At 34.3% G+C, this 25,404-nt stretch overlaps 1 pseudogene; it reads left to right on the forward strand.

The window, feature by feature from the left end:
* The first annotated feature begins 2,773 nt into the window (after nucleotides 1-2,773).
* On the forward strand, nucleotides 2,774-13,223 carry LOC107849843 (annotated as a pseudogene).
* The last annotated feature ends 12,181 nt before the right edge of the window (nucleotides 13,224-25,404 follow it).

Raw genomic sequence — 25,404 nt, forward strand, 5'->3', positions numbered from 1 at the left:
CAAGAACATCAACCGTGACCAAAAACACCAAAATTGTTATTTTGTTTTGTAAAAACACAAACAACAAAAATCAAACTCAAAAAACTCAACGAACACCAAGAAATCGAATCAACAGTTCAACAACAAGATCTACTATAACAACAAAAAACTATATTTCACTCCGAAAAGAAAAGAATAGAAATACCAGAAATTAGATTTTTCTTCAGTCCTCATTTCAATTTTAAGCAGCAAATATTGAAATTGTTAACTAGTACTAGAAGAGAAGTTGAATCAAGTTCCTCTTTTTCTTAATAACTAAAAAGCCCTAATTTCTTACTTATGAAAGAAGAAAAGGGACGATGAAGAACTCAAAGATATTGTCGCCGAAGAGCAATATTGTCACGTCAATTGACGGTTGAAAGTCAAAAAGGAACATAAGCCTAACTATTTATCACCGTGAGGTTGAAGTTGCCGGGAATTGAAGGGAGAAATTTACAAAACTATTGATAGGGAGAAGTTTGAAAGAAACAATCGAGATAGAGAGAGGGAAAAGAGGAAAGAAACACTTGATTTGGAGAAGAGAGGGGTGTGGGTTGATTTGTATTTTTAAAAATATTATCAAGTTTTGAAAACATTAATCAAGTCCACAATTAACTTAATTAATTTTTTTAATTATATTTGACCCTTTAAGTTGGTCAATGTCACCAATCCTTCATTCAAAACTTAAAAGACACCTTTTCTTTAATTTTCTCGTCTCTCTATAATGATCCCTCATTATAATAATATTTCACTACAATGGCTTAATTTTCTCTGAAAACTAATTTTTTATATTATATTTTTCTTCTCTATAACAATATTCTACCTATAACGGTAATGACATCCATTATAGTACTACATTATTTGTAAAATAAAAATCCTTTATAACAGTTATTCTCAAATTTTGTGTACTAATATTTTATAAGAAATATATTGTGTAGAAGATAAATATGAAAGTATTGATGAAATACCTCAATCTACTGCTACTTAGGTTGAGATAGAAGACTAGTTGTTAAGCTCTTAAACAAACTTAAAAGGGAAAGATATTAAATATCCTTTTGCTGAAAGTTTGGGAAAAAAAAACTTAATTAATTCAAGTGATATATTGACATTGACCAAAAGTAATTATGAACAACCTAATAAATATAGAATTTTTATGTCAAATTTGACATATCTAAGTTTTTAATTATTTTTAAATGCATATTTCTCATAAATTTTAATCTTTTGTCGGCACACCACAATTAGTTATGATTTTATTAATAATGTATTAATCTTTATAATTTTTAGTGAATGAAATATGAAAATTATTTGTGAATTTATATTTAACAAGTATTTTCATTTTTAACATAAAAAGTACAAAAAGATAATATTATACATTTTTATTTATAATAATTAAATAATATCGAAACGTAAACTATCACTATATATTATATCTCACTATGACAACATGACAACAACACCAACAACAAACCTAGTGTATTCCCACAAAGTGGGGTCTGGGGAGGGTAAAATGTACGCAGTCCATACCGCTACCTACAAAAAAATAGAGAGGTTGTTTTCGATAGACCCCTGGCTCAAGAAAGAGAATAGTAAACAAGAGTGTAATGAAACATGCAACATGATGGATGACATAGCATAAAAAGGAATAAGACATACTAAAATAAAATAGAAATCAGAGCAATACGAAATAATATAAATAAGTGCCATATGAAATAACAGATAAGAAATAGGGCATTCGAAAAACGACACCCACCTAGTAGTAAATACTGTAACGCCCCGAATCTAGTACCCAAAATGCAACACGGTGCTCATGACCCCGAATGACTAACCCATGACTGATATTTGTACCTGTACACTGCATAATATAAAATAATAATGCAGAAACATGCACTAAAAGGCCATAAGGTTCAATACTGAACATAATCTGAATGATATAACATCTGTATAGGGTAATAGAATACCCAAAAAAAACTGAAAATACTGAAGTATGAAACATGATAGTCTAGAAAGCCTCTAACTGACTGAATTATCTAAGTAAGGAGCTGATGGGAAATTTCCCCAACTAATTAATGAGATAATAGGGAATAATCATGTCCTCGAATGATGAGGACTCACTTCTAATTCTGACTGCTGAAACTGGAATCTACTACTGATCTGGAGCTCGGGTCTTTGAACCTATGGTATAAGACACCACAGCGCAAATGTGTCAGTACTTTAAATGTACTGGTATGCATGTGAGGTAGGTTGAATACATGGGGTTCATATGCATGAACAATAATAATAACCGACTAACTATCATGAGCGTGAGAATACATACATGGCACATAACAACTGACACTAATACTGTGATAACATAATTACTGAATCTAAATATAACTGATAATATGAGTGACTGTATTTGACAGTCCTGAACCTGATAGAACTATCTAAGTTCTGTACTATGTCTGAGTTGACTGTAGCTGACAGTACTGAATACTGAAGAACTATTTGAGTTCTCTTACTAAGGTTGATACTGGGACTGTGGGAGGTATTCATCTAACCGATATACCCCAAATAATGCATTATAGCTGAATTGGGGTCCAATCTAAGCCCTGACTAGAAGGGTGTCAATACCGCGCCACTTGTAAGGACAACATGTGAGCGACCGTAATATAACAAGTAAATCTAGTAAGAACGGTGGAAACCCTCATATAGCAGGCTAAGCCACCTCATCTACCCTCATATAGCAGGCTATGATGTCTCAACCTATCCTGGCTACATAGTTCTGGAATGCAAGAATTGCTTCTAAGAATTAGAACCGCATATAACAGGTGATTTCCCATCCTTGGGTTCACTCGATGCTAATTTCTACTCCCATCTGAATAGACGCTAAACATAATTTATTAAACTGAACATAGACTAAGTTACTGAATTCCATTGACTGGTGGGATATTACTGATATCTGACAACTGACTGAGTTCATGAGATTATGGAGATTTCCTGAGTCATAAGACTATCTTAAGTCTAAGAATTCATAGCTTGACTGAGAGTATCATGAAAACAAGACATGGCTCTAGGCACACAGCTAATATTTCGTGTACAAGTACCCCCAGAACTCGATGGAAGCAAAACTGACCAAGCATAACTTACTTAAACATATAACTAACATCATAATCCACAATACATTTACAGAAGCATTCCATAAAAACATGTGATAGGCATAACTTGTACATACATGGGGGTTTCATGGTATCATACTAGTTGGGCATTGTTCCTTCATCTAGGCATTTAATCAAACACATGGTAGGAATAGCACATATAGACAACATTATACCATAATTAATCATCATGATTCATCTCTAATTTCATTATCTAGGGTTTATTAATAGGTTCACATGAATATACATCTATACAAATCAATTCCACATAAAATTGATCACCCAACATGGATTTGAATTCAATTGATCATTCTCAACATAAACAAAATAAACCAACTTGAAATTCATAAAGAAATCGATAAACTTAAACTTAAAAAAGAGATTCTTGGGCTTCATGGACGAAAGGAGTCCATGAATGAACACTACGTATACCTTAGTTTGTGATTTCGTAAAGATTGAAGGAGGAAATTCTTGATTCTGAATCTTTTATGAAAAGCCCTAGGTTGTTCTTGAGAGGTTTTTAAGAGAAAAGAGTGTATTTTGGGTGAAAAATGGCTAAATCGCATGTTAAAGGGCTTAAATAGGGGTGGGAAATTGACCCTTTTCACCCTGGACGTGTCTTGTAATTTTAGTAAAAATTTTCCGAATTGAACCTCTAACGTGACGCAGCGCTATCATGTCGTGTCACTGGAATTTGACAATTAGGAAACTGAGAGATTGCGCGACGTAGAGCCATCGTGTTGCCCTATCTTTTGTGACCTGGAACTTTGGTGCAACCCGGAGGAAATCGTGCTAACACACTGAAAAAGGACAATTCTAAATTTGGGCCTTGGCGCAACGCACCATAATCGCGGACCCCTGCTGAAATTTGCCAAATTCCATTTCCTCTTGTGACGTGGCGCGCCACTGACTAATATGGTACTATTTTACGGCTGGAACTTAAAATAGTTGTAACTTCTAACCCAATTATCGGATTTGGGCAAATCTTATATCGATGGAAAGCTTATTGAATTTACCACATGACAAAAAGTGAAAATCTTGAAAATTACTCATGGAATAATCATCATTCAATTTAGAAGCTAATACTAGACATTCTTGAGATGAAATTAGCTAGGAAAAGTACTGGGTATCACAATATCTCCCCCTTGAGAACATTCTTCCTCAAATGAGACTGAATAAGAGGGGAGAAAAGACAAATAATGTACATACTAAACATGAATAACTAGAACATGACATCATGACTGACATGACTGAAAAGCTGAACATATAATACTAACATGTATATCTGATGCATGTGTAATTGATTCATGAATGCATGACTGAGTATTCTGAAGAACTAAGTTTCTCACAATGAGAATACATGTCTGATGTATAATTACATAACTAAACTGATACATACGTGCATGACTAAATTGCAATGGTACTTGATACCAAGTTTCTAATGGGAACATGAGCATGAAGCTACATAACAAGTTTATGATGAACACTGAACATGAAACTAAGTAAGCTTAAGGAGAACCGTTACCTTGAGCTTGATCTAATTTGGCGAAGAAGAGATGAGGATACTTGGTACGTATGTCTGCCTCTGCTTCCCAAGTAGCTTCCTCAATGGACTAATTTCGCCAAAGAACCTTGACTAAAGGGACTTCTTTATTTCTCAATCTACGAGTCTGATAGTCCAACTGATGGGTCACCTATGCACTTCTTGACCAAAGAGACATGAAAGACTGAATGAACTGAAGCTAGATCTGAAGGTAATTCGAGCTCATAATCTACCTTGCCGAATCGACTGAGAATCTTGAAGGAATCGACATATCGGGGACTGAGTTTCCCTTTCTTGTTGAACCACTTCACTCCCTTCATGGGAGAGATCTTTAGATAGATATAGTCACCAATATCAAACTCGAGATCTTTTCTACGAATATCTGCGTAAGACTTCTGTCGGCTCTAAGAAGTTCGGAGTCTTTCTCTAATCAATAGGACTTTTTCTAAGGCATCGAATCTAAGTTAGGCCCTATAACTAAGGCCTCACTAACTTTGAACCAACCAATTGAAGATCTACATCTCCTACCATAGACAGCTTCAAATGGATCCATATGAATACTGGAATGATAGTTGTTATTGTATGCAAACTCAATCAAAGGTAAGTGCTCATCCCAAGTTCCCTTGAAATCAATTGTATATGCCCTTACCATATCTTCTAATATCTGAATGGCCCTTTCTGCTTGACCATCTGTCTAAGGATGAAAGGCTATACTGAGATAAACTTGGGTACCAAGACCCTTTTGGAATGTTTTCTAGAAATGAGAGGTGAACTAGGTACCTCTATTTGAGATAATAGATAGCGAAACACCATGCAATTTGACCAACTCCCTGATGTAGAGTTTGGCATAATCCTCGACTGAATAAAAGGTATGGACTAGAAAAAAATTGGCTGATTTGGTTATTTTGTCTATAACGACCAAGACTAAATCATGATGATGATGAGTTTGAGGCAAACCCGTAACGAAGTCCATACTCACTTCTTCCCACTTCCAAGTAGGAATAATGAACTTCTCCATAGGACCACTAGGCTTGTGATGCTCTATCTTAACCTGCCAACATGTAGAGCACTTACCCATAAACTCTGCAATATCTTTCTTCATCCCACTCCACCAATAGATCTCCCACAAGTCGTGGTACATCTTTATGGACCCTGGATGAATAGAGTAGTGCACACTATGCGCTTCTACAAGAATTTGCTACCTTAAGTCATCTACACCTGGAACACAGAGACGACCCTGACAATGAAGAACACTATCTCCCCCTTGGGAGAAAACCTCTATTTCTCTGATCCTGAACTGACTCTTTCAACTTGACAAGGCTGGGATCTCTATCTTGCTTTTCTTTCACCTCAGAAACTAGAGATGATTCTAAACTACTCTGAACCCATATATCACCCTTATTTGTATTGACTAAGTAAAATCCTAGTCTGGTAAGCTGATGGAATTCCTGAGCTAACTTGTTCTTACTGTCATCCACATAAGCAATACTACCCATAGATAGTCTACTAAGAGAGTCGGATACTATGTTGGCCTTGCTCAGATGATAAAGAAAACTCATGTCATAATCTTTCAAGAGCTCTAACCACCTTCTCTAATGAAGATTGAGATCTTTTTGAGAAAAGACATACTGAAGACTTAATGATCAGTGAACACATCTACATGAACACCGTATAGATAATGCCTCTAAATTTTCAAGGAAAAGACTACGGCTAATAACTCAAGATCATGAGTAGGATAATTCCTCTCATGGGGCTTAAGCTGTTTGGAGGCGTAGGCTATGACTATACCAAACTGTATGAGGACACAACCCAAACCTAATCTGAATGTATCACAATACACTATGAACCCATCTGAACCATCTGGGAGAGCTACGACTGGAGCTGAAGTAACTCGAGTCTTTAACTCCTGAAAACTCTTCTCGCAAGGATCTAACCACTGAAACTTGACTTTATTCTGAGTCAATCTAGACATAGTGATGCAATAGAAGAAAATTCCTTAACAAACCATCGGTAATAGCCATCCAAACCCAAGAAACACCAGATATCTGATGAAGAGATAGGTCTGGGCCAGTTTCTTATTGCTTTGGTCTTTTAAGGATCAACTCTAATGCCATCATCGGAAATGATATGACTAAGAAATGCTATTGACCTTAGCCAAAATTCACACTTCTTAAATTTGGGGAATAGCTAATGATCTCTAACAGTCTGAAGTACCTGAGATAGTCTGCATGATCACGCTCACTACGGGAATAGAACAGAATATCATCTATGAAGACTATGGCAAACATGTCTAAGTAATACTTGAACATAAGAGTTTATCAAGTCCATGAAAGCGGCTGGGGCACTAGTAAGACCAAATGAGATGACTAGGAATTTGAAGTGACTATACCATGTATGAAAAGCTATTTTTTGAATGTCACATTCTCTGACTCTGAGCTGATGATAGCTGGATATATGGTCTATCTTAGAGAAATAACTGGCACCCTAAAGTTGGTGAAATAAGTCATCGATTCTGGGAAAAGGATACTTGTTCTTGACAGTGACCTTATTGAGTTGATGGTAATCTATACACATTCTGAGAGAACCGTCTTTCTTGCACACGGATAATACTGGAGTGCCTAACGGGGAAATGCAGGGCCTGATGAATCCTTTATCTAAGAGATCCTTTAATTTTTCTTTCAGTTCTCTAAGTTCTACTAGTGCCATTCTATATGGCAGAATAGAGATAGGTTGAGTATCTAGAAAAATATCAATTCCAAAGTCTATTTTCCTTTCGGGAGGAATTCCTGGAAGATCTTCGAAAAAGACATCTGAATATTAACCTACAACTGAAATTGATTCAAAGCTGGGAGTTTTGAAACTAGTGTCCTTAACTTGAACAAGATGATAGACACATCCTTTAGATATCATTTTTCTTACCCAAAGGTAGAAAATAAGCTGACCCCTAAAAGCGGATACACTACTCTTCCACTCAAGGACGGGTTCATTTAGGAACTAGAACTGGACTATTCTATTTCTGCAGTCGATTATGGCATAGCAGGAATGAAGCCAATCCATACTGAGAATGACATCAAAATCAGTTATCTCTAATTCGACTAAGTCTGCTAAAGTGACTTTCTGAAATATCATAACCAGGCAGGTCTTGTATTCCCATCGAGATATGATGGTTTAACCCACTGGGGTAGATATTGAAAAGGGCTCTGCTAGGATTTTAGGACAGATTTTGAAATCGCCTGCTAAATAGAGAGTAACAAAAGACAAAGAAGCTCCTGGATCTAGCAGAGTTTAAATATACACATGAAAGATCTGTAACGTAACGCTAACTACATCAAGAGAATTTTCCTGATCCTGTTGGTACTGAAGAGCATAGAGACAATTTGGGCGTTGCCCTCTAGTAGCACTGGAGGTGGCACCCTACTAATTTTGGCAATCAGACTAAGCTGAGGAGCGATTCTATTGACCCTGAGGACCTAGCTAAAGATAGTCTCTGACTTTGTAGCCTGGCTTGCCACATCCAAAACAAATACCACTGCCAGCTCTGCAAATACCCTGATAGTGTTTTCCACTAGTCTGGCAAAGAGGATTAGTGCGGGCACTGCTAACACTGCCTTAGGACTTAAAGCCTGTCGCTTTATTTTTGTTACCCTCTCTGAACTTAGAACTGGAGCACTGGCTGAAGAAGGAGCTGGAACTGATGACTTAGGACAAATCTGAGAGTGATTGCCTTCCTCTGACTTAGGCTGACTAAAATTAAAGCTACTTGTCCTAGCTCTCTTATTCTGCTTCTCCCTCTGCTTAACCTTCTACTCCTCTATCTGCTGAGCATGATTCATAATCCTGGCTAAATTCATGTCACTATTCAACATGGTGGATCTGCACTCATTAACCACGCTATCATTCACCCTTGAAATGAACTTACTCATCCTTGCCCTACTATCTGCAACCACATGAGGGGCATATCTAGCTAATTGAGTAAACGTAAGAGAATACTCTTTCACTTTTATATTGCCCTGCCTGAGATTGATGAATTCTAGCACCTTAGCTTCTCTAAGATCTAGGGGAAAGAATCTATCAAGGAACACTGAAGCAAACTTCTCCCACTCAACTGAACCTGCATCGTCTTCCCTCTCTGACTTCCACTGCTTAAACTAAGTATGAGCCACATCCTGCAACTAATATGCAGCTAGCTCAGCCCTCTCCCTATAAGTAACCCCCATTATGTATGTAACCTTCTACACCTGATCTAGGAATTCCTGAGGGTCCTCATCTATCTTAGACCTGAGAAAGGATGAAGGATTCATTCAGGTAAAATCCCAAATCCTGGCTGCAGCTAAATGGGCCACTGGATTGACCAGAACGATAGCTAGTCGTTCATTCTGAGCAGTAACTTAGTTTCCAAGAGTAGTGAATGCAGCTCAAAACTCTGTATGAGAAACATGTTCACCCAAAGGATCTTCGGGCTTAGAGGCTGACTGATTTCAATTTCTTATTTTAGGAGGCATATTCTGTTGAAGAAAGAGAGAATGGATTAGACTGAGAGATTGACTTGAGATTATGCTCACTAGAACGACATGGATATTGAAAGAGGGGAACTGTTCCTAAAACATCTTATAGCCTCCTGTACATAAATGTGGCACACAGTACACCTATGTACAAGACTCTACTAGATGCGGCTTTCAGACTTTCTAGGACTCTATTAAAACTTAGGCTCTGATACCAAGTTTGTATAGCCCTGGATCTGGTACCCAAAATGCTACACGGTGCTCATGACCCTTAACGACCACAAGCTAACCCTTGACTTATATTTGTACCTGTACACTGCATAATACATAATAATTCGGAAATATGCACTGAAAGGCCATAAGGTTCAATATTGAACATAATCTGAATGATATAACATCTGTGTGGGGTAATAGAATACCCAAAACAAAATTGAAAATACTGAAGTCTGAAATATTATAGTCTAGAAAGCCTCTAACTAACAAAACTGTCTGAGTAAGGAGCTGACAGGACATGTCCCCAACTAACTCCAACTAATAAACTAATTAATAAGATGATAGGGAATAATTATATGCTTGAATGATGAGGACTCACTTCTAACTCTGACTGCTAAAACTAGAATCTACTGCTGATCTGGAGTTCGGGTCTCTAAACCTATGGTATAAGACACCATAGCGCAAATGCATCAGTACTTTGAATGTGCTGGTATGCATGTGAGGTAGGCTGACTGCATAGGGTTTATATGCATGAACAATAATAATAACTAACTAACTATCATGAGCGTGAGAATACATGTATGGGACATCACAACTGACGCTAATACTATGATAACATAATTACTGAATCTGAATATAACTGATAACATGAGTGACTGTATTTGACAGTCCTGAATCTGATGGAACTATCTAAATTCTGCACTATGTCTGGGTTGACTGTAGCTGACAGTACTGAATTCTGAAGAACTATTTGAGTTCTTTTACTGTGGCTAACAGTATTGAATTCTGAAGAACCATAATCATGGACCCCTACTGAAAATTTTCCAAATGTCATTTCCTCTTGTAGCACGACGCGCCACTGACTAATATGGCGTTGTTTTACAATGAAAACTTGAAATAGTCGTAACTTTTAACCCAGTTATCGGATTTGGGCGAATCTTATATCGATGGAAAGCTTATTGAATTTTTCATATGACTAAAAGTAAAAATCTTTATAATTCCTCATAGAATAACCATCATTCAATTTACAAGCTAATACTAGACATTCTTGAGATGAAATTAGCTAGAAAAACTACGGGGTATTACACATACACTCACAGACCCGAGGCACTCGCTACACCCAAACCCTCCTGACTAGGGGCTCCTAACTATGGACACAGTCCTAGGATTACTAACCCGACTAAACATGAACTCTTCTAACTACTTGTTATATCCCACGCGTGCGTCTTAGCCTTCTACCCTTATCGGCGACCTCCACACCTTCCTATCCAAGGTCATGCCCTCAGTAAGTATACCATATATTTTATGGAGGCATCATGACAGTAGGTAATAAAAATAAAAAACATAAGATTTGATATAATATATAAAAAATGAAAGAACAAAGGCTTCTATAAGAATAGGCAATAAATAACAAATATGAGAATTTAATATATAATTATTTTTCTATTTATTAGAAGTAAATATTTTATATACTATATCTAATAACCAATTAATACGTCTATGTTTATGTAATAAATTTTTTTAAATGGCTATTTATATTTTTTATTTATTTATTAGATCAATTTAGAATGACGAAAAATTGATATTATGTACTAGTTATTAAATTAATATTAATAAAAATGATACTCCCTCCATTTAAAAAAGAATGACCTACTTTCATTTTTAGTCCATTCCAAAAATATGACTCCTTTCCTTTTTTGGCAATACTTTGATTTCAGCTTTCCACCTGACATGTTTAGGACCACAAGATTAAAGAACATTTTGGTATATTTGACACAACTTTAATTTAAGGCCACAAGATTCAAAAGTCTTCTTTATTTTCTTAAATTTTGTGTCAAGTCAAAGTAGGTCATTCTTTTTTAAACGGAGGGAATAGGACTTTTATGTGGTGTAATAAGATAAGTTGTGGTATTATATAATTTTTTTCTTAAATAAAAGGGCAAAATAGCCCGATAGGTAGATGGAAAGGGCATTTTTGGCCCAATAGATAGACAGAAAGGGCATTTTAGGCTCAATAATTAGACGGAGGATATTTTTACATCATTTTACATGGTCGAAGGACATTTTAGGCCTTTTGCGTATATTTTAATAATTGGGTTCACTATTTAGTAGATTTCTTATCATATATTCATGGTATGGACAAAAGATACTGACTTCACTAGAATCCATAAGTTGTACCCTACGTATGCGATTGAACTCGTTTAGGTCTCTCTCTGCGGCTCCAATCCTGGTTTCTAATGCTTCTCCAAACTCTAGGATTCCTAGGTGACCCATTAAGAGCATTTCTTGTGCTATTATCCCAGACTGATAGTGTGTTTCTATATCCTCAGATTCTAGGAAACCGAACCAGAGATGATGTAAGCTGTGATATCCCATATTAAGTTCATTATTTTCATGGATCTGGTACTGGACTTTGTGCAATTTAGCTGCACGATGCTAAGTTGTCAATTATCAATATCTTTGCATCTGAAGATATCACGGCAACAATGACTAATCTCAACTACTTGCTATATACGTTAAAAGTATTACTATTAGCTATATATGTTAAAAGTAGATAAAAGTTCTGTTGCTAATATAAAATCAACAATAATACTGATTACCAGACTATCTGCGTAATCTAAGATGAGATAACTGAAAGTGGAGACAAATCAGCTCAAAAGAAAAAAAAATCTTAGCTGGTTAACTTTTTGGTTGGATCAAAATATTTTCACATTTTTATGTGTGGAGATCTTCATTGGTTATCTAGCTTTCAATGCAGATTCTAGTTTGGCTTTTGTTCCTCATTCTTAGATCAAACAGGGTTCCTGCAATGAATTTTCCCTTCAATACGTACTTCCAGTGGTTGCTAATCTAGGCATTTCTGTTTAAAGGTTGTGGAAGTCTCCACTTCCAAAACTGGCAAGCACTGACATGCCAAATGTCACTTTGTTGCAATTGACATCTTCAATGGCAAGAAACTTGAGGATATTGTTCCCTCTTCTCACAATTGTGATGTATGTATTCCTCGTGGTCTTCATGACCATTTCACAATGTTCTTTTCCTTATAGTATTGGCCTCATGTATAATACCTGTGTCTGTTGCAGGTCCCCCATGTTAATCGTACAGATTACCAGCTTATTGACATCTCTGAGGATGGATTTGTATATCTCTATTCTCTAGTCAGATTATTTTTTGTTATTTTTTGATCAAAGTATCGGATCTATGATTATTAATATCATATTATATGTGAGTCTCCTCACCGAAAATGGTAATACTAAAGATGACCTCAGGCTTCCAACTGATGAGAATCTTCTCACGCAGGTTAGTAAGCATCTAACTGCGCATCCAATTTTTCAGCACTATTTCCAAGTTGTAATTTGAAGTTAGTAAATATTTCGAGTATAGTAAATATTTAGTCATTGCAGTGTGCATGCTCCAATTCCATTAGAAGCTCGAGTGTCTTCTTACGTAAGAAGATCGTAATTCATTTGATTCCCATTTAGTAAAAGGGGCAGTTCAGTTGGTGGATATTATGAGTTTTTTTTTTCTTCTGTTAGGCTTGTAATTCTTCGGTTCATAGAAAATATTACAGGTTTCCTAACTAGTTCTAATTTGCAGATCAAGGATGGATTCGCTAATGGCAAAGACCTTGTTGTGTCTGTCATGTCTGCCATGGGTGAGGAGCAGATTTGTGCACTGAAAGATATTGGTCCAGAGTAAATGTGTTAAAAGGAGAGGGACACGAGAGCAGAGGAAACAGAATATGGACCAGCTTGTTCAAGAACATCTACTTCTACTTAGTATTCTTGATATGCGAGGCCCCAATTTCTATTTGATCCTACTTCCATAGTCCCTGAGCTTGATTGTTGTTCTAATATTTGTTGGAATTTTTTCTGTTTATGTTAAATGTTTTCAGCTGTGGTGAGGGGAAAAGTTAATCCGGCATTATACACCATTTTGCACCTTCAACTTTAATGAGCTTGAAATTGTCTTCGTAGGCATTAAGACCGTTCTAGTTCTGTTTTCCTGCATCTACATCGTGCTGACCTCTTTTCTGAAGTTGATCTGTCAAATCTCCTCGTTCGATGTACTTAATGAAAAGGAAACTCCCTACATGAAAAAAAAATATTTTTTTTGTAATAATTAACCTGTTAGGTTGATTTGCGTGCACACACGCTAAATCTATGGAGAGGATAAAGAAAAACTAGAGAGAGTTTTTGAGGAGAGAGATAGATGAGAATGAATTATTGGTAACACCCTTGAGTAAACTCTACGGTGGACTGGCTATTTATATTAATGACTCAGAGTATGTACAGTTATACAGAGAAATGAGAATAAAAAGTACAACCTAAAACAGTAATATATAACAGTACGACACATATTAATCAGGCTCCACAACATAACAATTCTCCCACTTGGAGACTGATTCTGTCATCCAAGAATTACATTCTCAAAATAAAAAAGAAAAAATTCCTCCATCATCAATATGTTCGCCACACCGCAACATTTGTAGACACAATTATAGAAAACCAACTAAGGTTTTGCACAACATTAGTTTACCAAAATTAACATATTTTGTCAACATGTCTGCTGGATTCTTTGCACCATCTATCTTTTCCAAACACATATCACCTTCTTCCACAGCCCTGTGAGTGAAATAGTACCGTCTTCTAATGTGATTCATCTTCGAATGGTAGACCGGGTTCTTCATCAACTGTATGGCACTCTGGCTATCTATGTAAAGAATCTTCTCACGCTACTTTTTGTCCAGTTCTTCCAGATAATCTGCTAGCCATATCATCTCTTTTCCAGCTTCAGCTATTGCCACATACTCAGCCTCAGTAGATGAAAGAGCAACGTACTTCTGAAGCCTGAATATCCAACTCACTGTTGTACCACCTATGGTGTAAATATATCCGGAAGTGCTCTTGCTCGAGTCCACATCCCTACCAAGATCAACACCAACAAAACCTTGCAGAATCACTTTGCCATTGCCAAAAAAAAGTGAAGTACTGGATGTACCTCTTAGATATCTTAGAAGCAACTTCACAGCTTCCCAATGCTCTTTCCCGGGGTTTGCCATGTACCTGTTAACAACTCCCACTGCATGTGCTATGTCAGGTCTAGTGCAAACCATATCATACATCAGACTCCCAACTGCAGAAGCATATGGAACAAGTGTCATGTGCTCCCTCTCCTGAGTTGTCTTTAGTGACTGCTCCTTTGACAATTTTATGTGATTTGCCAATGGAGAAGTCCTGGGCTTAGCATCATTAACTCTGAATCTAGCCAGTACCTTCTCAATGTACTACTCTTAGGATAGATTCAAAGTGCCAGCAGATCTAGCCTGACAAATCCTCATCTCAAGAATCTGCTTCGTTGCACCTAAATCTTTCATCTTAAACTTAGAAGACAGACTTTCCTTCAGAGAGTTTATCTCCTTCATACTGGATCCTGCAATCAACATATCATCCACATACAAGAGTAAAAATACATAAGAATCAGTGTATTTCTTGAAGTAGCAACACTGATCCTTTTTACTCCTGCGAAAGCCTGCGGAAGCCATTCTTGCTTATAAAGGAGTCAAACTTCTTGTACCACTTGTCTAGGAGCTTGCTTCAGCCCATACAAGCTCTTGTTGAGCTTGCACACCATGTGTTCTTTGCCTGGAACTACAAATCCCTCTGGTTGCTGCATAAAGATTTCCTTATCCAAATCTCCATGTAAAAATACAGTTTTTACATCCATTTGCTTAAGATGCAAATTCTCCGATGCAAAAATACTCAATAAAATTCGAATAGTAGTTAATTTCACAACAGGAGAAAATATTTCAGCATAATCAATACCTTTCCTTTGTGAATATCCTTTAACTACTAACCGAGCCTTGAACCTTCTTTTGCCATCTGGTTCTACCTTGATTCTGAACAACCACTTGTTCAACAAGGCTCTCTTCCCTGCAAGTAACTCAGTCAACATATATGTGTTATTCTTCTCAAGTGAGCTTATCTTATCATCCATGGCTTGCTCCCACTTGATTGAATCCTCCACCCGTAGTGCCTCAGCAACAGACTCTGGTTCTCCTTCATCAGTCAGCAACAGATAATGTAATGATGGTAAATACCTATCTAGTGCTCTAATGGTCCTAGATGATCTCCTCTCAACCTGATTAGGCGTCACTTATTCCACCTCTGGTTCTTCAATGACAATCTCTGGAGTTTGTTAAGTTTCCGTTGTAACATCTTTGGATGTACTCTTCGGCAACTCAAGCTCAATTCCCACTTGCTTTGTAGTCTTTTGAACATTTTGCTCTCGGTCTTTGTATAAGATATTTTCATCAAATGTCACATCACAATGTCTTAGGATATTCTTGTTTCTATCATTCCAAAACCTCTACCCAAACATGTCATAATCATAACCTATAAAGTAGCACTTTATAGCTTTAGCATCAAGCTTGTCTCTCTTTTCTGGATCAACATAAACATAAGCAATGCAACCAAAAGTTCTCAAGTGAGAATACTTGAGTTTTTTTCCTGTTCATACTTCTTCCAGAATCTTGAACCCCAAAGGAACTGATGGTCCCCTATTGATGAAGTATGCAGTTGTGCTCAAAGCATCTGCCCAAAACATCTTAAGCAGCCCACAATGTATCCTCATGCTCCTTGCAGGCTCATTCAATGTTCTATTCATCCTTTTATCAACTTCATTCTTCCTTGCCTTCCCGAGAACTATCCCCATCAATCTGATTCCCTCAGCTGCACAGAATTTTTTGAATTTTGACTTGTCATATTTTCCTCTATTATCAGACCTCAGGCATTTGATTTTTTAAGCCAGTATGATTTTCAACTTTAGCTTTCCATCTCTTGAAAGTAGCAAACACATCTGACTTATGTTTCAAGAAGTAAACCCATACCTTTCTACTGAAATCATCAATGAAGATGATATAAAATCTGGATCTACCAAGTGATGAAACAAGAGATGGTCCCCAAACATCTGTATGGACCATTTCTAGCCATACTTTCTTTGGCTTTCTCGCAATCTTTGTGAAGCTTACTCATTTCTGTTTACCCATGACACAACTCTTACAAAGACTCATATCAATAGATTTCAGCCCCTCTAAAGCTCCTTTTGCAGCCAACATTTTCATTCCTTTGGCACTCATGCGTCCAAGTCTGTTGTGCCACAAACATGAGCCGGAAACACCCTCAACAATAGCAACCATGTTTATACACCCTACAGTGGTGTACAAAGTTCCAAATTTTGTGCCATGTGCTATAACCATAGCACCATTAACAATCTTCTATAAACCTTTCCCAAACTCTGTTATGTAGCTTGTGCTATCCAAATGACCAACAGAGAGCAGATTCTTCTTGAGACCAGGAATATATCTGACATCCTCCAATGTCTACTGATTTCCTGCTGGAGTTTTTATGCAGACATCCCCCTTTCCTTCAATCGCAAATGGCTTATTGTCAGCAAGATACACCTTTTTAAAAATTCCAGACTTGAAATTTTGAAACAATTCCTTGCTTGAAGATAAATGAAAAGATGCACCAGAATCCAATATCCAGGATTCAACCGGGCTGTCCACACTAAGGAGTAGAGCATCCCCAATGTCTTCTGCTGAATTAAAAGAATTATTATCATCTCCAGATTTCTGATTTTTCTTCTTGGGTTTCTTACAATCTGTCTGAAAGTATTTTTTTCTCTCCACAATTCCAATATATCACGTAGGATTTTTGTGGATATTTTTCACGATTCTTTGATTTTGATTTGCCATGTGTATTCTAACCCTTCAATTAGACACTTCCCCTTCAGTCAATACTGAGAGCACTACCAGATGTCTCCCTAATTTCTCATTTGCGAATGCTTTTGCTAAGACCAACATCTCATATTTCATCAAATTTCAGTTTCTCAGATCCACGGGAACTGCTAATCGCAGTAACAATAGTATCCCAAGACTCAGGCAAAGATAACATCAAAATCAATTCTTTAATTTTATCTTCGAAATTAATATCCACAGAAAACAGTTGACTAACAATCATATTGAACTTGTTTATATGATCAGCAATAGATCCATTCTCAGACTCTGTAAATTGAACAATCTACGCATCAAATATACCTTGTTCATCGTAGATGGTTTTTCATACATATTTGATAGCGCCTTCAACAGATCGGACATGGTCTTCTCCTTGACGATGTTGGACCCCATGTTTCTCTACAAAGTCAACCGGATCAGCCCTAGAGCTTGTCGATTCTTGATCTTCCACTTCTCCTCCGTCATGGACTCCGTCTTTACACCGGTCAAGGGTTCGTGAAGATCTTTCTGGTACAGATAGTCTTCGATCTGCATCTTCCAAAAACCGAAATCAAATCGATCAAACTTCTTGATTCCAAACTTCTATCCTTCCATCTTTAGTGATCATGATAAATCTCCCAAGCTCTTATACCAATTGTTAGGATTGATTTGCGTGCGCACACACTAGATCTATAGAGAGGATAAAGAAAAACTAGAGAGAAAGTTCTTAAGGAGAGAGAGAGATAGGTAAGAATGAATAATGTGGTAACACCCATGAGTAAACTCCATGATAGATGGGCTATTTATATTACTGACTCAGAGTATGTACAGTTACACAGAGAAATGAGAATAAAAGGTAAAACTTAAAATAGTAATATATAACAGTACGTCACATATGAATCAGGCTCCATAACCTAACATAACCAGCATACATGAGTTGGTTTCTTGCTCAACTTATTTTACCAGGCTGCCACTTCGGGGCTTTGCCTAAGGTTTACCGATGATATATCCACATAGCCGGCTGTGCACGCGAACAAATAATATTGTATCCAATTAAATTATGGATTGGAGCTCATTTGATTCAGGTGGCTCCATTAAAGCTCAACGATGTTCAAACCAGCAATCACCAAACAAATAACGGTACAAATTAATCATACGATATATTCCGTATTTGTTGGATTCATTAAGTTATCTATTTGATGTTTTCTTGACTAAATATTGACCGTGATTAACTCCAAGTTTTAAGAAAATTTAAATTCGATCCAAAAGTCCAAAACACTCTCTTTTTCTGGATTTTTCCAAGGCTTGGACCCGAAATATTTTAGTAAGGGAGGAGCAGCCCATCCACTACACCACATCCTTTGGAGTTCCAAAACACTCTCTAAGGAATGCTTCTTATTATATCTTTTTGGTACATTAAAACGTAAGCTATTTACAAGTCCTTAAGTTCTTTAATTAAGTTGCATTCTTTGATACTATCAAAGTTTCATCGTCAATGATTAACAAACGTTTGGCTCGATTTTGGAAGGGAATTTGAGCAAATGAAAATCCATTCATTTAAGCTTCACGAGCAAATCCTCGAATTCAAACTAAATTTCGAAACAATATTCGTAGTCTTCATGATAGGAAACTACATGTGCCCTCGGTTCCTAACCAGTTTACCAGTCACGCAAGGATCTACTCAAATTTCGAAACAATATTCGTAGTCTTCATGATAGGAAACTATATGTTCCCTCAGTTCCTGACCAATTTACCAGTCAGGCAAGGATCTACTTAAATTTCGAAACAATATTCGTAGTCTTCATGATAGGAAACTACATGTTTCCTCGGTTCCTAACCAATTTACCAGTCACAGAAGGATCTACTTAAATTTCGAAACAATATTCGTAGTCTTCATGATAGGCAACTACATGTTCCATCGGTTCCTAAGTAAATATTTTCATGTTTTTTATTTGAATGCCCCTTAAGGAGAACATTCACTAGAAGATAATTTGAGTGAATTACTTTTACTCCCTTCGTTCTCTTTTACTTTCCACAATTTGAATTGACACACTTATTAAAAAAAATAATTAATAACATGACAATTTTACTATAGTACCCTTGATATTAATTTGGAGAAAAAATAATTAGTGCTAAGCGTAAAATGGAAAGAAAAAATGTTGTCTTTTCTTGATATGTCAAAAATGACAAGTAAAAGTAGAAATTCAACTAGAAAAATTAGGACAAGTAAAAACGAACAGAGGGAGTATTTATTGTCACACCCCTTTTTCGCGCGAGGGTCGAAAAGTTTTTTTCAATTAAAGTGACAATATTGAATAGGGATTGTTTTATTTAAAGAGTCGTCACTTTGAGTTGTTATGGTGTTCCAAGTCACCTTATTGAATCCCTAATCAAAAGGAAATGACTCTTTATTGGTTTGCCAAAATAGAAGACCGGATAAGAAATTTTGTTGACCGAGGGAAAGGTATGAGGCACCCCTCAAGTACCGTGATTCTAGCACGGTCACTTTTATCAACTTATACTTAACTTTAACTATTTTGGATAAATTATATTTGTAGGCTTTGATTCGTTCATTTTTAATAGACTAATATTGTCTATCTATAACTCTTGAACTAGGACAACAAAAGTTAATTTCATGATGTTCTTTACCGAAGTGCAATGTTGCATCCTTGAATTATTTTTAAACATCTCGAAAAGATGTATATGCCTCATTTTTAATTGAGACAAATATATTAAACGTGCCTAAATCTTATGTGGCATTAAAACACATTCATTCGCCTCTTATAACTCGAAACAATTTTTCTTATCCATTTTCACTCTATTTTTTCAATTTGCAACGAGTCTTGAATTAATCCGCAGCTCACCTCTCTCCCTCACAAATAGATTTTTACTCTCTTCTCTTTTATCAATAACGAAGGATCTTGAATAAATCGTGATCCATCTCACTCAGATCACACTAAATTAATGAATAAGCCTTAGACAAAAGTCGAGGTACTGAAATATCCCTATTGGAAGCTGATAAAATAAATATGGGATTCAACTCTTTGTCCACCTTTATATCCAATAGGAAAATTCATACAGAACAAAAAAGAGAGATAAAATAGCAACCAACTTTGATATAGATGAAGCATGTTAAACATCAAAATCAAGAAAAATGGAAGAATTCATTTGTAAAAATAATGTTGAGAAAAACGTCAATATACCATGCCAAGAAACTATACGTTGATACCACCTATATGCACAAATTCATCATTTCGCACACATTTTCAAAATATGCACACCACAATTCTATTAAGGACTAGATATTGTAGCCTGTGCCAGCATGAGTCCAACATATGTTATTTATGTTATCTCAATTTATGTAGCACACATAGCATTTGGAGTGTCAATCAAATTTTTGATAATACAAATTTTTAAATAATTTAAATTGTTAATTATCGTGATTTATAGTATCTTTTATATAATTTAGTAATTTATGTTACTCGCTTTGTCCCAATTTTAGAATTTAGTGAATTGATCAAATCTTTTTACTAAGATATTTTTAAAAATATTTTAAGTTATTAATCTTTGTGATTTTAGTATCTTTTAATGTAATTTCAAATAATTTATGTTACTTGATTTATAGCAACTTATGTGACTCTATTAAAATTTCAAAAGTCAATCATATTTTTTACTATATATTTTTAAAATGTTATAAGATGCTAATAGTTATTAGTTAAAATTATTTATTTTTGCATAATTTTTAAATATATAATATTTTATCAAAATAAAGTAAATAAATTAAAATAAATAAAGTACTAAATTTTCAAAACATGTTAAATCCGAAAACATCATTTGGATCAACAAATTACTAAATTAAAATAATAAAACATGCAAATTATAAAATGCCTAAACTATCGAATTTATGTAACACAGATATAATTTAGATAATTAATAAAATTCTTAATATATTTTAAAATATTTTAAATTATTAGCTATTGTAATTTATAATATTTTTTATTTAATTTTTAAATAATATATGTTACTCTCCTTATTCAAATTTTTGTGGCACTGATAGTCAATTATATTCTTAAAATAATTTAAGTTTTTAATTATTATTATTTATAATATTTTTTCTTCTATTCCGATTTAAGTAGCACTGAAATAAATTCGAGAGTCAACCAAATTTTATGATTGAAGCAGCAGAGAAAATGTGTCCTAAATGACTTATAATACCTAATTAGAAGTGATATAGCAAAATTACTATTAGAAAATATTTGTGAAATTTTATTTAAATAAGTCTCATATAAGATGTCATGTTAATTTATAACATCAAGAATTAATTTATCATTTTGTGTCAATTTTATTGTTATTAAATATTATTAATTTTTTAATACTTAAATGACTTATAATAATTAATTAGGGGTAATATAAAAAAAATTACGTTGAAGCAGCTGAAATAGACATGTCATAAATGTCTATTTTATCTTTTTTATTAAATATTATTAATTTTCTTATATGTAAATGTCTTACAATAATTAATTAGGGGTAATATAGTAAAATCATGGAGCAAACATACTTGTGAATTTTTTTAAATGTATCTCATATAAAATGTTCTATTAATTTAAAACATTAAGAATTAATTTATCATTTATATCTATTTTATTATTTATTAAATATTATATTTTAATACTTAGATGACTTATAATAATTAATTTGAGGTGATATAATAAAACTACGATTAAAGCAGCTAAAACAGACATGTCATAAATGCCTATTTTACCTTTTTTTAATTAAGTATTACTAATTTTCTTATATATAAATGACTTATAATAATTAATTAGGGATAATATAATAAAATATGAAGCAGCTGAAGCAGGTGAAGAAGCATGCATGTTAACGAAGAGCTGCCTGCTTCTTCACTCTTATTAATAGTAGTAATTTTTTAATTAAATATTATTAATTTTCTTATATATAAATGACTTAAAATAATTAATTAGGGATAATATAATAAAGCACGAAGAAGCTGAAGCAGGTGAAGAAGCAGACATGTTCACGAAGAGTTGTATTCACTCTTATTAATAGTAGTAATACGGATACTACAACTACACATTATAAAATTCTGCTCACACCATTACATTCTCATTCCTCCAATTTCATATAATCCATGTACAACTTACAAATTAATACATAAATAAGGGACAACAAATATGAAAGACCACCCAATCATTACAATGCATGCAATGTAAAAGTCTACAGTAGAACACAAATTGTAACAACGAACTTCTTTTTCTTAGAGAAAACCAAAGTAAATGTAGGTTTCTTATTCTTCCTTATGAATTTGTATACAGTCGATTGACATTCACCAATTTTATAAACAGAAAACCTATAGTAATATTTCAAGTCATAAAATAATATAAATAAATGTATTGTCTATAGAAATAAAACAACAGTTTATATTTTATTACACTAATAGAAAAACATTTTCTAAATCAAAACGTGGCTAACAAAGTAATAGAAAGACATTTTTTAAGTCACAACACACTTAATTAAATAGACCAAGTTATATGTATACGTAGAAATAAAAAAAAAACAATCTTGATCTTTTCTCTCTAGATGGCTAAAGGATAGTATCATAACACATTTAGTTTACTAATTTTGTATACTAATAAAAAGTAATAAGAAATATATTAACAGACAACAAAGTCACAAACTTTCTACTAGTTTTAACTTTTGCTTTTTTTTTTTATTTGAATACAATTCTAAACATTTTTTTGCGATTTAATTGACCCTTACTGGAACCAAATTATCGTGGAAAAATCCTTTTCTATACTTATCTATTCTAAAAATAAAAATACCTTCAACCTAGCCTAAATTGGGTTTTTATTGGATACATGGTTACAACAAAATTTAATCCGACATATCTATATTACTAATAACCAAAACACATATCTAGATATCAACATTCACGAGTATTAAGGCTTAAACAAGAACAAACAATTCCAATCATTAATTGCACTCATATTTTGAAATATTGTTAACGATCAGAAAAGTGAATTCACTCAAGAAAAATATAAAGTTTCAATGGTTAGAATAGGCTTGGTCAAATTTTCGCATAACTGCCAGATTAAATTTTACAAAAAAAGATTGAGGGTTACCTCTCGCAAGAAATAAACTTCTAACAAAATCCGCTACAATCTTGTGATTTGTAAAGTTAATAATAGCTAACTTTTTGTGCCACGAACTCGAACCAAAAACTCAAAATAGAGACCTGAACTCAATTCTCCAAATTCAAAGAACTCTCTCTTTTTTTTGTTTTTTTTTTTTGTTTTTTTTTTTGTATGTTTTCTCTTTTGTTTCTCAAGTGTGTCCGTGTATTCTTCTCTAATCTTCCTCGTCTGTTTTTTTGTATGTTGTGTGTTCTGGGAGTTTTCTGAAAAAAAAAAAAAAGGGAATGTGGTAGAGGTTGAGAGGATGGAAACAGGTAGTTTATTAGGATAGGGTTTCTCCCTCTTTTTTTTCTTTTAAATTAAAATATAAATAAAATAAATAATAATAAAATTTAAAAGAAATAAATAAAATATTAACTAACTAATTTTTATACTTAAGATAATATAAGAAAAATTTATAACTAGCCTAAAATAAAATACAATTAAGAGAATAATAAAATTACTAGCTTATTTACTAAAAATTAGATTAAAAGAAAATATTTTTGAAATTTTTTCTTATTATTTAAATAAATAAATAAGTAAATATAAAAAAACATATCTTAAAATGTAACTCTATTTTTGATTTTTTTTTCAGCAAATTTGTAATGAAGCCTACGAAAAATGAAAACAAAAGCTTAAATAAACATTTGACCAAAAAATATTTGATGCTAAAATAAGTAAAAATTAACGGGAGGGTAAAAAATTATGTGTCTACATTTTGCCCCTCTTTGTTTGAAAACACATAGAGTTTTCATAAAAAGAAGTAGGCAACGAGACAAGTTTTGATGCATCACTTGTTTGAAAGAGTAGAAGAAAGAAGAAAAAAAGGAGATGTTATTGAGTTCTGGTTTTGAACCGCTTACATATCTCAGATTTTAAGGAAATCAGGTCACATGTAGTTCAAAGAGGTAAAATGGTGATATGATGAGTTAGAGGTCGAGTCAGGTTTCGTCGAGTCTCCAGTTCACGCCTTCTGTTTTTACATCCAAATAAATAACAAAAATAAAAAATGAAGACACAAGTGAAAAATCCTATCTATGCAGCTTTTCTGGAATTTTGACTTGAATCTTCATGACTTTTCAAGTGTTGAGATAGCCGTTAATTTGAGTTGAACTTGAAAAAATTTGAGATGTTCCTCCATGCCAAATGTTGTTATTGAAGAGGAACTTAAAAAATTGAAGTATTCTTCAAACGAGTACTTCTGACTTTGAAAAATAAAAATCGCCCTGTTCTTCAGGTGGGGTCCTGAGCTTGAAATAAAAATTGGTCCTATTCTTCAGGCGGAGTTCTGAACTTGCAACTGATAATCTTCACCCTATTCTCCAGGTGGGCTCCTGAACTTAAAGTAAAAAACGAACTATAAAAGTAAAGCCCCATTATCTGGGAGGGTCCTGAGCCAAAAAGTAAAATCCTATTATCCAAGAGGGTCCTGAGTAGAAAATAAAGTCCCATTATCCAGGAGAGTCCTGAGATGAAAAGTAAAATTTCATTATCCAAGAGAGTACAAAGCTGAAAATAAAATTTGATTATCTAGAAGGGTCTTGAGCTGAAAATAAAGTTCCATTATCTATGCACTACAAAAAATAGCATTTAGTGACGAAATTTACTGACAGATCATTTTTCGTCACATTTTAGCGACGAATTTATGACGGAAACATCAATTTTATCGCAAGCATAGTAAGTCTCTTTTTATTTTATGATATAGCAATGGATTCGAGATGATTTTTTTTCTTCGCCAAATTTCAGCACGAAAATTTGGCACCTTAATTTCATGATGGATTTAACAACTAATTATGTGTAATCATTTTAATTAATTTGTAGAGACTAATTTAGCAACAAATATATGTGTCAGTATCATTTATAATATTTCTATAACTTTTATTTATTATTACCGACAGTATTATCCGTCGCAAGTATTTATAATTATTAAAATAGTGTATGTTTATATTCTCAACATAGATTAGGGCATTCTCATTTTAGCTTCACTTTACTGCATCTCTCTCTATGCCGCCTCTCTTTAAAATTTTCTATC

Source organism: Capsicum annuum, chromosome 5 (assembly GCF_002878395.1).
Source record: "Capsicum annuum cultivar UCD-10X-F1 chromosome 5, UCD10Xv1.1, whole genome shotgun sequence".
NCBI classification, from domain to species: domain Eukaryota; kingdom Viridiplantae; phylum Streptophyta; class Magnoliopsida; order Solanales; family Solanaceae; genus Capsicum; species Capsicum annuum.